Source organism: Peromyscus leucopus, chromosome 8b (genome assembly GCF_004664715.2).
Source record: "Peromyscus leucopus breed LL Stock chromosome 8b, UCI_PerLeu_2.1, whole genome shotgun sequence".
Classification (NCBI taxonomy): Eukaryota; Metazoa; Chordata; class Mammalia; order Rodentia; family Cricetidae; genus Peromyscus; species Peromyscus leucopus.
The window spans coordinates 69600942-69616774 of NC_051086.1; the positions used below are offsets into that span (position 1 = coordinate 69600942).

At 40.8% G+C, this 15833-nt stretch overlaps 1 protein-coding gene across 1 annotated transcript in view; it reads right to left on the bottom strand.

Annotated features, from left to right (window-relative positions):
- Brip1 (BRCA1 interacting protein C-terminal helicase 1) overlaps positions 1-15833 on the bottom strand; it is a 143595-nt gene that overhangs the window by 109518 nt on the left and 18244 nt on the right. The gene's annotated exons all lie outside the window — the stretch shown is intronic.

Consider the following 15833-nt stretch of genomic DNA (forward strand, 5'->3'; position numbering starts at 1 on the left):
TCTTCCAGAGGACCCGAAATTGGATCCCAGTACCCATATTAGTTGGCTCACAACGGCCTGGTAACTCCTGCTCCAGAGATCTAATAACCTCTTCTAGCCTCTGCATGCAACTGCACTCATGTGCATTATACCCACACACAGATACATGCATATACATTAAAAATAAATCTTTAATAAAACATCTTTAGGTCCAGCAAGGGTCTAAGTATGCATGTTAGAGGAATTTTAAAACATTAAGACTGTTACACAAGGGATATGATTTGCCCCATTGTTGTTGGGTTTTTTTCCTGAGACGGGGTATTTACTCTGTAGAAGCTGGCCTGGAACTCACTATTGGCATAAGCTGGTTTCAAATTCACAGTTATCTTCCTGCCTCAGCCTCCCCAGTGCTGAGTGTACAGGTATGAGCCATCATGCCCAACTTGATTTAGTAGTGAGGAAACTATGTTGAGTCTTTCAACAGAATAGACAATTAATAAGGGGTTTCCCAACCAATGAAAAATACATACTTACATAAAAATGAACTAGAACTTTATGTACGAACATATATACAAGATAGCAATGTTGAACGAGTATGACCTAAATGTAACTCTCTCCATAAAGTCCAAGTAAGTTGAAGGTAGAGATAAAAATATGAAACTTTAAGTAGAGAATTAGGAAAAACTACTCTAGTTAATAATCACAGTAGTAAACAATATATGGGGGGGCTGTGGTGTGGTACTTGCCTAGCATAGACAAAACTCTAGGTTGAGCCTCCAACACATACTCCTATAACTGTGCAACCTTGGAGGGAGAGGTAGGGGGCTCAGAAGTTCAAGGTCATCTGACTGAGGGAGGTGTGTGTGTGTGTGTGTGTGTGTGTGTGTGTGTGTGTGTGTGTGGTGTTTGTTTGTTTGTTTGTTTGTTTGTTTGTTTGTGAGACAGGATCTCACTGTGCAGTCCCAACTGGCCTGAAAGTCACTACATGCAGATCAGGTTGGCCTCAAACTCAAAGACCTGCCTGCCTCTGCCCCACAAGCAATAGAATAAAGGAACGCGCCACCCATGCTGTTTATTTTTAATTTTTAATCATTTCTTTATTCTTATTTTATGTGCATTAGTGTTTTACCTGCATGTATGTCTTCGTAAGGGTGTCAGACCCCCTGGACCTGACAGCTGTGAGCTGGCATGTGGATGCTGGGGATTGAACCCATGTCCTCTGGAAGAGCAGCCAGTGTTCTAACTGCTGAGCCAGCTCTCCAGCCCTGGAAACCAGTTTTTAAATAGTGATTCCACAACTGTTATCAGGAGCTCAAAAAGAACCATGACTAACTTGGGTGAGAGCTTTATTCTAAACTTTGTCTGATTTTAGAGGAAACGAAATGGCAACAGCATTTCCTTGACAACCAACCTGGCCACACACACACACACACACACACACACACCTGCTTCGCACAGGGATAAGCAAGGTGGAGTCAACAGCAGGTATTTTAACAGAGGTCCGACCACTGCTTTTAAACTCACCTCAGTTTTAATATCCACTAATTATCTAGTATAGCATAAGGCTAAGAAACTGAAATGTTTCTACTTTACAGGTTAAAAAGACAATCAAAAGGAATTCTTCAAGTCATTGCAAAATCCACTAAATATATAGAGGTCAAATTCAAAACCTTAAATCCTACCATCTAACCAAGTAAAAACATAAAAACTCTTTTCCTCTTTTAAGAGTTATTTTCTATCTCTCTGTGTTTGTGTGTTTATGAATATTTGCTGCTCGTGTGTGGATACCCGAGGAGGGCCAGAAAAGGGTGTCCTTTGCCCTGGAGTTACAGGCTCTTGTGACCTGCCTGGTGCTGGCATTGGGAACTGAGCCCTCAAAGATGAGGAAGCCCTCTTAAGCACTGAGCCACCTCTACAGCCCCTTGTCTTTTTTTATTACCATTTTTATTAAATGTATTCTTTGACAGTTTCACTCACCTACATAACACACCTGGCTACTCTGGCCCCGGATCTCTCCTATCTCCCTTTCATCCTGGCAGCCCCCTTCTCCCTACAAGCCTCTTTCTCACACTTAGCGCTGTTCTTGTGATCTATTTTGTTTAACCAGGGCCGTCTGTGTGACCATGGCTTTACTTTAAAAAGCCGCGCATGCATCTAAAGGGCCAGCAGTAAAAGGCCAATTAACATCGAATTATAATACAGGCTGTGAGGCATGAAAAGCAGGCTTACTGTTAACTCGACTGACCATCTGCTGCTTCCTAAGCCATCTAAACAGATACCGAATGCCTGTTGTACAAAATCTCACATAAGCACACACTTCACTAAGACAGTGTGACGTAACTGTACCTTTTCAATCATTCTTTAAAAAGGAAAAATTAAACAGCAGTGCCCTGCTGCCAGTTTCATGATTAAACTGCACAAAGCAGCTGCTTATCCACTCACAGCAACCAGCAGGTGAACCTGATTCAATATTTATCACAGGCTTTTACAGATCACTGCTAACCATGCAAACGTTTTAATTAAGTTGGAACTTGCTTCAAAGAGCTCATTCAAGATGTCAATCAGCAGGTATGGGATCAGATACAGTGTCAGGTGAGAGTGTGTAATACAAATCCACAACTTTCTTCATCCCATCTCTGTAAATTAGCCTGCGCTAAGGTTCAGACTCTGATTGTAACAGACTGCCAGTCTCCTGGAATGTGTAACTGAAGTCACTCAAATTCTATTGTGAAGGTTGTAAGCAATATGTTAAACTGCAGTGGGCTAGCACATTAAGACAGATCCTTTTCACGGCTGGGTTTTGATACCGTAAGTGTTTGTTACCCTACTCTCCGCTTACTGTTTACTTTCTTGCCCAGTGTAAATGGAAATTCCTCAACACAGTAGCCCTAGTCTCTGAAAAGTCTTGTTTCAGTAGAATTAATCAAAAAGATTCAAAGTAGGATAATTTTTATCTAAGTTTACATAAGAAAGATTCGTGCAATAAGAAGTCTCAGTTTAACAAACATAAGGAAAAGATCAACCTGTTATACCGTACAACTTCTCCCAATAGCACTATATGCAGATACGGTCATAGCTATAAGTCCTGAAACAGTGGTGAACCCCACTGACAGATTTCATGAAAACACCTGCAGTATTAAAAAAAAAAAAAAGCTGAATACATTAGATCTTATCTAAGAAGAAAATGGAAAATGAAATTTTCTTTCTAGAGGACTACTACAAATTTTAAGTGGAGTAAGTTTCTAAACTCACCATTTTGCAACTCTCACAACCGATTAAGATACTCAGGCATGCTGCCTACGTGGATGTTAAAATATTGGGAGAGTTGGGCATGGTGGCCCATGCCTGTAATCCCAGCACTCTGGAGGCAGAGGCAGCAGGAAGATCTTTGTGAGTTCAAGGTCAGCCTAGAGTACATAGTGAGTTCCAGGACAGCCAGGGATATAGAGTCTCAAACAAAACAAAACAAAAACAAACAAACAAACAAAAACTCCACCAAAATCATTGAGTGAAAAGCTTTGAGGGAAGAAAATAACCACATAGTCTCAAAGATCACCCCATGGACTGGAGAGATGGATCGGCAGCTAATTGCACTTGCTGCTCTTGCAGAGGACCCAAGTTTGGTTCCCAGAACCACACTGGGTAGCTTACAACCACAATTCCAGTTCCAGGGCACCTGACACCCTCTTCTGGCCTCCTGCTCAGACACCAGCGTACACCTAGTGCACATACATGCTTGCAATCACACATACATGCACATCAAATACAGTCACGTGTGGTAGGTAGCACATGACTTTAATCCCAGCACCTGGGAGGCAGAGGTAGACAGAAGACTGTGAGTTTGCGGCCAGGCTGGTCTGTATAGCAAGTTCTAGGCCAGCCAGGCATAAATAGTGAGAGTCTGTTTTGAAATAAATATTTTTAAAAAGTTACCCAGGGATTAACCAGCAATCACAAAAGCTTTAACCAAGTGGTTAATTCAGCATCAACAGTGCTGAAACAAGCCAGGTGTTCATGTTTATACTCTAAACACCTAGGAAAGCTAAGACAGGAAGATTAAGTTTGAAGCCAGCCTGGGCTTAGTGAGTTCTAGGTAAGCCTACACTACACAGTGAGACCCTACCCCAAAACAATACAAAAACAACGATAAGATAAACTAGTTTCATATGCATCCTGATATAAGAAATGTCATTCTGAGTCCTTGATTCTAAAGCCAACAATCAAGGTTGAATGTAGATCAGTGCTTGCTTAGCACAGGCTAGACACACTCAATACCCTTGGAAGTACATGAAAATTCAAACAGGCATGAGAAAGAATGGAACGGAGAAAGAATGATAAAAAGATATACATTTAGTTGGTGGAAACTGATCCACTGTACATTTATGACAATGTACACCTGTACTTAAAATTGTACTTAAAAATACCACCCCTCAAGACTGGAAGTTATTTTTGTTTTCTACTTTATGATATTTCAGCATTGTAACTTTTTTCTGTGCATGAATGTTTTGCCTGCATGTATGTATGTACCCCACATGCATACAGGAGCCTGCAGAGAACAGAGGAGGACAGCAGATCTCCCGGACCTGAAGTTACAAGCAGTTATGAGCCTCCATGTGGGTGCTGAGAATGGAACCCGGTCCTCTGTGAGAATAGCAAGTGCTCTTAACGGCTAAGCCATCACTCACTCCTCCACTTTGGTATTTTTCAAACTTCTTCTATGACTCTTCTTAAATTACGTAAGAGAACAATACCATGCTATAAAAGTCATCTTGCACACACTGACCAAGATGCTATCAACAGAATCAATAATGTAATTTTGTGGGCCGGGGAGCTAGCTCAGTTGGCAACTTGACTTTTGAGCATGACGATGTGGGTCTGGTACCAAGAACCCACATAACAGAGCTAGATATGGTGGTGTGCACATAAAATCCCAGTTCTGGGTTGAGGCAAACAGGAGCCCTAGGGTTCACTAACTAGCCAGCCTGGCCTAATCTGAGCACTCCAGGACAATGAAGACACCCTGCCTCGATAATCAATGTGGATGACATAAGACAGACGACACACTCATGCACACATATCTGCAGGTGCACACGTGTGCGTACACACAACACACAAAACTGTTTTGCTTCTATTATGGCCACTGAAAATTAGTTGTCATCATCCACACACAAATCTCTTAACTCAGCGCCTTCCCCCAACAGACTCTTCTCTAATGGATGGTTCAATATCTGACTATTCAATGTACTTGCCATTAGCCAGATGAGAACACTGAGCACTTGAGAAGTAATTAGTGTAACTAAGTGAATTTTAATTAAGTGAAATAGCCACAGTTGTTATCCAAGCCAGCTTTCCTAACCCAAGCACAAACCGCTGGGATAAAATGTGAAAGCAATTAAGAAAGATATCCTTGACGATCTGTGTCTTTTTGTTGTAATGACAGACTGGGAAGAAATTCACCCCTTTAAACAGCGCGGACACATGCTACTGCCTGTCACAGCAAGTGAGTCAGCACATCCCAGCAGAGTTGTCCTTGGTACTCTTGGTCCCTGTAAGACTACCTCACCAGCTGTAAGTGGGTATATTTTGGGTCACAGCATCAAAACAGGGATGTTTCGTCCGCATTGATAGACTTGTTCTGGTGTCAAATCTGAATCAGCACAAACTATGCTCAGCAGGTGCATTTATCACAAAACTTCGAAATTTTAATCATCTTGTTTTTTCTTCAGTAGCTACAGTCGCCTACTGAAAACTGTCTCTTTCAATCCCGGAGTTTGTCAGGACATATTTGTTTCTTGCACTATGGGGCAGCCCAGAGTGGTGTGTGTCCACTCGAACAGAGACGGAAAGCTTTAAGACATGATCGGGACCTGCCTGCACCTTAGCTTTGTGGAGTGCTTTTCTCCTTCTCCCTGCTGCTGTTCACGTCCTGTTCCTTCACTTCACAGGTCACTCTAACACCATCCTCCAATCTCTAACTCTGCTCAACAGCTTCGGGCCCTGTGCTATAAACATAAATGCTTCCTCTTTTTCTAATCACTGTGACTTACGGGAACATCTGCAGAATTTTCTAGACATTTCCAACCATCAATATTTACACTACCTAAGTGAAGAAAACAGTGAGTAATGCAGACGGGCTCTCGGCCTCCCGCAGGATCTCAGGAGGAATCTGCATCTCTGCTCCACCCGCCCACCTGCCAGCCTATTATCCTTTGTGGACGTGCTTGTTTGGGGTAATGTGGATATTCATGGAAGAGATGTATCATAGCTGAAGAGATACAGGAGGAGGTGTGTCATGTGCCCGCCCCACGCTTCGTCCTGCCAATTGGAAACACTGAATCCACCTGTCGTTTGGTGTCTTGTCAGTTCTTCTGGTTCACTGAAGCAGACAGACAAGAGTGCCTCCATAATGTCTGTCAAAGTGACTGGCCATAAGAAGGGCACACTCATCCAAGGTGACTAATACTGTCATTTTCATGTACCTTATGGTATTTTAGGATAGCCAATTCAAGCATCTTTGTCATAAGCTCATTCTTCTTTTGAGTGGTGTATGACCATAAAGTCTCAACACAAAATGACACAGAGTCCTTCTGAATGTTGTGGTCAAAGTATTCATTCTCCAGCTAAGACCAGCCTTTGCTGATGGAGAGAAATTCCTTTCTTATCCTGGATCTTGGCCTTTGGTCTTTCCCTAAGGGTTTTGCAAAAATATGCATCTTGGGACTAGAGAGATGACTCAACCATTAACATCGCTTTCTGTTTTCCGAGGACACAAGTTTGATTCCTAGCACCCGTGCTGGTGAGGGGATCTGAGGCCCTCTTCTGGTCTCCACAGGCACATGGCATACATTCCCACAAACATACAGATAAATTAAAATATAAACTAAATCTTTAAAAAAGGATTTATCTTGCCACACTTGGTAGCACACACCTGTTAATCCCTGTATTCAGAAGGCAAAGTCAGGCAGATCTCTGTGAAGCCAGTAACTTCTGGCTTCAATTACTAAGACTGAAATAGACTGGAAGAGTTCTCTCTAAAAGGTAAAGAATGAATACTTTAGGTTTTATGGGCTATGGAGGCTACTCAGGTCCTTTTTTTCTATTTTGCTTTGATGAGACAGTCTCACTATGTGCCAGGTTGGCCTAGATCTCTCAAGTACTAGTATTAGGTGTAGCACCATGTCTGGTCCTCAAATCTACTGTTAAAAAACAAAACATAACAGATCATGTCTAAATGAATGCAAATTATTCCAACACACACACACACACACACACACACACACACACACACACACACACCAGTTAACAAAAAGAAAAAAATTCTTTATAACAACGGGCTATAATTAGCCCAATAAGCCATCATGTCACAGCCATAAGCCCATACAAAAGATAACATCAAAGTGCATGTGTCAAAATAGGCCAGCAAAAAATTTGAATTTTAAGTTTTTACTATGACCATACATATCAAATAAAAAAAGCTTATGAACTATAAATTTTATGATAAAAGTATACATATAATATACACTAAAATGCAAAAATGACTACAAACCTGGTGCTTTCTCAGTATTACTCAACTCTTCTCACAAAGACAAAAAACTCCACCCCTTATATATGTTCTTGTGACTTGCATTTGGTGACTGTAACATTAGCAAACCCTACAGAGACTCAGAAAGCACTTGCACCCTGTGGTTTGTTCTCTTGCTTCCCCTGAAACCTGTGAGAGCCTTCTAAATAATGACAGCTACCCACACTAGCATCCTAGCCAAGCAACAATGAACCCCTTAAACTAGGGCTGATTTCCTAACCTACCGCCGATCATGGCACAGAGGCCAGCCAGCACCAGCAGAAAATACGCACAGCTGAGGCCAGCCAACATGCAGACCCCAAAAGTTAACTAAATAGTTTGTTACACAGCAATGGGCAATGTATATGTCCATACACACGTATGCAAGTACACATATGTAAAAGCAGAGCACAGGCAAAAACCTTGGGGGCTGACAGGGGGGAAAGCTGAATAGGATTAATGTTAATAACTTACTCATATGTTTTGATGGTTTCCAAATTTTCTTTAATAACTTGATACTGCTTTGGTATCCAGGAAATAAAAATGTCATCCTCCAGTCCCAGGCACTTTGGGAGCTGAGAGTTACTGTGCAGACATGGACAAGTCCAAGAACCACAGCACACACAAAAAAATCCCCAAAAAGAATTGGCATCAAGAAACTCCAGTCACAAAGATACTAATCCCTTCAGGGGGTTGACCCCAAGTTCCCAAGGAACACATGCTTTGCCCAGAGGCACAAGACAGCCTGATGAAGATGCAGGCAAACAATGAGAAGGTGACGGGACATGGGCAGAGACCATCAAAGCCACTTTGAAGGCCAAGGCCGTCAAGTCCAAGATGCCACAGGGCCCCAGCAGGCAAATGCAGCCATCTTGCTTTCATCGCTCCCCCCAAGCTTGGGAAGTAGATTCAAAGTTACACAGCCAAGGGTTGCAGGCTGCGCCAACGAAAGCCCAATGTTCTAACCAAAGCCAAGGCCCCAGCTCCAGCTCAGGCCCAGGCTTCAGCTCTAGCCTAGACTCCTAAAGGTGCCCAGGCACCTGTGAAGACCCCATAGAAAAGGTTTCTATCTGCCACTGTGAAGAAAGATGGACCGGTGTAACACACCTGGACACTATTTGCAGATGGTCAGTGCCCTATGCTGTTTGCACAAATAAACTTGAGGCGAGATACATTAAGAGAGAGAGAGAGAGAGAGAGAGAGGAGGGAGGAAGGAAATGTCATTAAAAATTCAAAATTCTGGGCCAGTAAGATGGCTCACTGGGTAAAGACGTCTAATACAGCACAACACACACACACACACACACACACACACACACACACACACACCCCACACACCACACACACACAAACATAAATAAGTAGATGTAACAAAAAAATTTAAAAATATACAAAATTCAGAGACTAGAGAAATAATAAGAACACACACTGCTGTTGCAGAGGACCCCAGTTTGTTTCCAGCACCCACGTCAGGAGGCTTACACCCGCCTGTAACTTCAGCTCTGGGGATCCACACTGTCTTCTGGATGCCTTAGGTACCAGCATTTACATACACATTCCCAAACAGGCACACAGTATATACAAAATTAAAAAAAAACAAAAAACTTTTTAAAAATACAAAAATTAGTTCAGGCGGGGCTTGGTGGAGCATACTTCTAGTCTCAGCACTCAGGAGGCAGAGGCAGGTGGATCTCTGTGAGTTCGAGGCCAGCCTGGTCTACAGAGTGAGTTCCAGGAAAGCAGCAAAGCTACACAGAGAAACCCTGTCTCGAAAAAACAAAACAAAACAAACAAACAAAATTGTGATAATTCAAATATGGGAAGGCTCAGGAGAGGTAACGAGAGGGCGGAAAGACAACAGGAAGACAACAAAGGAACATAAAACCAGTGACTGAAGAGAAAGGCAAAGTAAGCAAATTTCAAAACAAGATAACTATCAGACTAAACAGGAAAATGGTTGGAAACCATTGGCTTAGAAGTATTAGAAGTAAAAACGAGCAAAGAACACAAGCAGGAAGGGTCCCTTGGTGTTCTTGTTTGAAGCATGTTGGACTCTTTGGTTTTTACTATATACGTGTCTACGGCAGGGCGGGGGTGGGGGTTTGTCAGAAACCAATGAAATATATATAACAACTCAGAGTAGAGTCAGAGTAAAACCATTAAAGCAGGAGATAGTATTCTTTGAGTAATCCTGGGAAAACTAGACTTCTACTTAAAAAAAACCATACAGTTAGAGCCTGACCTTACACGTTAAAATAAATATTAAGAGATGGTAAAGTGTGGTAGCATATGCCTTTAATCCCAACACTAGGGAGGCAGAGGCAGGAAGATAGCTTTGAGTTCCAGGCCAGCCTGGTCTACATATACAGTTCCAGGCCAGCCTGGTCTACATATACAGTTCCAGGCCAATGACCTACACTATGAGAACCTGTCTCAAAAAAAAAAAAAAAAAAAAAAAAGTTTAAATATAAAAATAAACCTATGAAAACCAAGAAAAATGTGTTGTGCATTTATAGAAAAGATCTAGAAAGATTCTGAAGCGTCTAAAGCATTTATTTGCAGGAAACCAAAGCAGGCCAGAAGAACTAGGGAGAACATCTTAGTTTTACTCCGCTAACTTTCACTGTTAGAATTTTTTTTAAAGACTAGTTATTACTTATCATTTCTTTTAAAAACTGAGTTTAAGCTGATCATGGAGGTGTACACCTATAATCCAATCATTCAGAAGCCTGAAGCAGGAGAGCCAAGAGCCGAAGGGCAGCTCAGGTTGCATAGCAACATGTCTGGAAAAAAAGACAGCAACAAAAAATTTCTTACAATAAAAATCAAGTCTAGGTGCAGAGAGGGCTCAGCAGATAGAGGCGTTTGTTGTGCGAGCCCGGCGGGAGACCCGAGTTTAATTCCCAGAACCCAGAGAAAAGCGGAAAGGAGACAACTGACTGCACAAAGCTGTCCTCTAGAGGCTGGAGAGATGGCTTAGGGGTTAAGAGCACGGGCTGCTCTTCCACGTTCAATCTCTAGCTCCCACCATGGCAGCTCACACTCACCTCTAACTCTAGTCCTGGAGATCGGACAACTCTTCAGGTCCTGTGGGCACCATGTACATGTAGCCACAGACACACATGCAGACCGAGCACCCATACACACGAAACAATTTAAAAAAAGGTTATCCTCGGCCACACAGACACTGTGATCATCTCTCTCTGGTTCACAGCCTGACAATAGTTTATTACAGGTACACAATATTTTGGGGAACACAATACCACCACATTTCCTCTCTTTTTGTCTAAAATTAAAGAAAGCTTATAACTAATACAAGAAAAACTATCCAATAAGTATATACAATATATACAGCCAAAATTACATTAATGATGTCTAGTCCATTAACATTTGACAGATTCAGATAAAAACTCCATTATATATATTAACAATGTCCAGTCCAGTAACATCTGATAAACTCAGACCAAAAAATTTTCACTACTTATCTTATTTAAAACAAGTAGTTCCTTTTTAAAAGTAGATTCCATAATCTCCCTTTTTATCTTTTCATAATACATTCAGTAGTCTACCTTTTGTCATTTTTATATCTTCCCCTTTTTCTTCAGTGTAGATTCAATGATCTACCTATAGAATCAAAGATCAGTTGATTCTATTTTGTTCTCTTCTATTTTATTCTTCATAGGGTCTCACCAGGCCGGCAACAAATAAGCTATGGGGCCCCCAGGTTGGCCTTGAATTCACAATCCTACTGCTTCAGCCTCCTGAATGGTTAACTTAGGGGCCTGAGCCACCCTCACTAAAGATATTTTAATGTCAGGCATATTAAATAATAAAATCTATTTTCTCACACACATTTTTAATCACTAGCTAACAACAAAAATTTCCCCCTTTTTCTTTCTCTTGTCCTCATTTGTAATCCATGCATCTTTATTTTAGAACTATTTTCTAATCATGACTGCACCATTTACCTGTATGACCATGGTCAAATGTAGCATCTTTTAAAATTGTGTGTATGTGTATATGCCTGAGTGTATGTATGTTCGCCACAAGTGTGTGGGTGCCCTCAAAGACCAGAAGGGAGCCTTGAAATCTCCTGGAGTGACTGCCAATGTGAGCCACAGTGAACTGGAGTGACTGTCAATGTGAGCCACTGTGAACTGGAGTGACTGTCAATGTGAGCCACTGTGAACTGGAGTGACTGTCAATGTGGATGCTAGACACTGAACCCGGGTCCTCTGCAAGAGCAGCAAGTGCTCTTAACCACAAAGCCATCTCTCCAGCCTCTTAGCCATATCTTTGGGCTTCACTTTTCTCAACTATCATATTAACATCTGCTCTATTTTCTTCACAGTGCTGAGGTTAACATCAAACAAAAGAACACACAAATTATTTGGTACAATATAGATTCCAAAAAGCTACTCACATATTTTTCTAGTTCCTTGAGAAATCAGGCTACTGTACATAAGTGATTGGCATAGGTTTTAAAAATTTGTTCTCTATGTTTCAACTAGTTATAATATTATTTAACAACTTGTTCCTCTGGTAGCTACGGAAGCCAAAAGTTGTTTCCAGTTTTTTTATTTATATTATGCATCAACTTACTTCCTAACTCTTGAAACATATTGCTTAGTATCTTCCTTGAGTATGCTAATACATAAAAGTTAGAACAATACATTTTGCTTTAATACTATAATACTATTACACCCCTTCAGTATATGGATCTGACCAAAAGCCATAAGCTACAAGTAATGGAGAAACATGCATTTCTTTAACTTAGGCCTTTTTCAAAAATTCATTTTTCTACCAATACGTGAGTACTAAGTAGAGGCTTATGCTAGACGCTGAGTATAATAATAGGAGAAACAGATACTGTACTTGTTGTCATGAACAACCTGCCAATGAAGCAAACAAGGCAGATGAACATGCACATGATGGCAAGCTTTTGAAAACACCGCAAAGAAAACGGACAGGATGCTAGGAAACCAAATGAGAAACTATCCTGAAGCAATACTTACAAAGTACTGCACACGGTGTGACCTGTGACAGCACAGAATTGAACTGCCTTTCATCCCAACTCTGGAGGAATTTAACTACTCTAACCCAGCTTCTTTACTCAACAGCCTTGTGAGATGAACACGTTACTTAAGTCTGTACCACGATTTTCTCTTGTAGAATTAGGGGAGACAATATCTTCCCCATAAGAATGATATAATAACTAAGTCAAATACTTTCATTTGACTTTGAAATTAAGCACAAAGAAAAATTAATATAATTTGACAATAAAAGTTAACTCACATGAATCTGCATTCTCCAAGTGAATTAACATTCCTAAACTACTTTGAAAATTATCCTAGCACACAATAAGCAACATCATAAAATAGTCATTTTAAATAAAAGTAAAATTGAGAAAAGGACTTAAAAAACACTTTCAGAGAAAACTGTTCATTTTTCTCATGAGATCTTAGGAGACACCTTTAAGCAGAAAGAGAAAGACAGAGATATATGGAAGAAGGGTGGGAAAGGAGGGGCAAAGGGTAAGGGAAAAAGAAAAAGGGGGCCCCAAAGGCTCCTGGGCCACAGCTTTTGACAAAGGTCAACAGCGCACTCTGCTGGACCTAAGTCTTTCCTACACACTGAACAAAAAAGCTGCTGCTGCTTGTTACATTGAATCAAATAGAATTACTATAATTAATGTATTTAATGTTATCATTCATTTAATAAATAAACACTGGAATAAGCATAAAACATGTCTGTAATAATACCTTACTCCTTATAAATATTTGCTTAAAAATATAAGTAATAATCCTAAGAAAATGATTATGACTTCTGGAACAAAGCAGTATTAGACTATTATAATATTCCCCCAAACACAATGTTTCTCTTGACAATATTCTGATCATGTGAAGAATGACGACTTACTAGATTGCTAACATATGAATTATTCTAAGAAAGCAAATCTAAAAGCCAGGTGTGATGGTTCACACCTGAAATACCAGTTCTCAGAAGTTGGAGGCAGGCTGAGACCTGTCTCAAACAAACAAAAGGACAATTACAAAGAAAAAAATAGGGGCTGGAGAGATGGCCCAGCAGTTAAAAATACTGGATCTTCCTGAGAATCCAAGTTAGATTCCCAGCACCCACATAGCAACTCACAGCTGACTGTAACTTCAGTTTCAGGGGATAGGGTGTCAAAATCCCCAATTCTAATCCTAAGCATTGCAGATAATGGTTATTTAACATGCACACTGTTGCTACTATTTCTTCTCCTATGTACCACTTAAGCTCTAAAATACTAATATCTCTGTAATGATTTAATTCTCATACCTGCCTTGTGAGACTCTTGTTTCTACATTTAGCAAATGGGGAACTTAGGTACTGCATCAAGAGTCTGAAAAAATAATCAAGGATATATATACAAATAAGAGTTGTGTTTAACAGGCTCTTCAAGGCAAGACAGAGAGCTGAGGTTGTATGAAGGTCAGTGCACTTGGCTAGCATTTAAGACGCTCTAGAGCATTCTGGACTCCAGGACAAAGAAAGAAATCGATTTGTTGATCAATACATTAATGGACAAAGTAACTTGGCTCGCGCGCGCGCACACACACAACACACACACACACACACACACACACAGAGGGACTTTTGAAGGCCTTTAAAACAGAGATCCTACTAGTTACAATATGGATGAACCTGGAGGATGCTATACAAAGTGAAATAAATCATGAACAGGAAGAAAAACACTATATAACCTCACCTATATGAAAAACCTAAAGAAGTCAAATCTAGGGAAACAAAGAACAGAATCCCTAGGGGTGAAGAAGTGCAGTTTATGTGATACATTGGTCAGAGGACACAAAGATCCGGTCATACAGGATGAATCAAGTCTATAAATACAATGAACACCATGATGACTGTTGTTTGTATTTTATTGCATTTATCAGAACTTCATTGACTAGATTTCAAGTGTCCTTAAACATACACAAAGACTTATAAACCATGTGAGATAGATACGGTAACTGGACTAACTTCGTTAATAATTTCAGCATATATAGATACCAAAACACCATGCTATATATCTGTATCAAATATACAATATTATATAAGAATTAATCATGTAAGCAGTCTATTCCAGTATCCATCCCTTTTGAGTGTGCAATGTATCTGTTATATATTTTGTGTGTGATGTACATACATGAATGTACAGGTGTGTATGGCCATAAGCATGCATGTGGGGGCTGGAGAGGTGGCTCAGAGGTTAAGAGCACTGGCTGTTCTTCCAGAGGTCCTGAGTTCAACTCCCAGCAACCACATGGTGGCTCACAACCATCTGTAATGAGATCTGACACCCTCTTCTGGCCTGCAGATGGAACACTGTAGATATAATAAATAAATAAGTTTAAAAAACAAGTGTACATGTGGATTCCAGAGCAGAATGTAGGTATTTTTCCGCCATGGCTTTCCACCTTACCACCTTGAGAGATTATCGCTCACTGAATTGGAAACTTGCCATCTTGGCTTGGATGGCTGGCCAGTTAGCTCTCAGGATACTCCTGTTGCTACCCCTCAAAGCTGGGATTACAGATGCAGCAGCCATAACCATTTTTTATGCAGGTCCTCATGTTTACAGAGCAAATGCTTCTGACCCACAGCCCATAGTCCATTCTTTTAACAAATAGAAAAACAAACCTCTAGTCAGGCAACTGGCATATCCAGTTGATCCCAGGAGTTCAAGGCCAACCTGAGCAACACATTAAGATCCAACCTCCCAAACACTTTGAGACAGGATTAGGGTCTCACAATGGAGCCCAAGCCAACCTCTTAATTCATGTTCTTCCTGCCTCAACCTCCCAAGAGCTTACATTATAGCCACAAAACCATGCTTTTGTTTTAATATAAAATAAGGGGCTAGAGAGACGGCTCATCCATGAAGAATGTTTGTTGCAAAAAAAAAAAAAAAAAAGCTGGTGGCACACACCTTTAATCCAAGAACTCAGAGGCAGAGGCAGGTGGATCTCTGTGAGTTCGAGGCCAGCCTGGTCTCTGTGAGTTCCAGGACAGCCAGAGCTATTAATAATAAAATAGCTGGAGAGAGAACTCAATGGTTTAGAGCCCTGGCTGCTCTTCCTAGGACCCACATGGTGGATCCCAACTATCTTTAATTCCAATTCGAGTCCAGTCGTGGGAATCCATCTAATAAAAGTGAGCCTCCACATTCTCCAAGCAGTATATGTGTACACCCACCCAATAAATAGACAGGAAATGTAATTTTTTTTAAGTAAGAGCAATGGAAAAA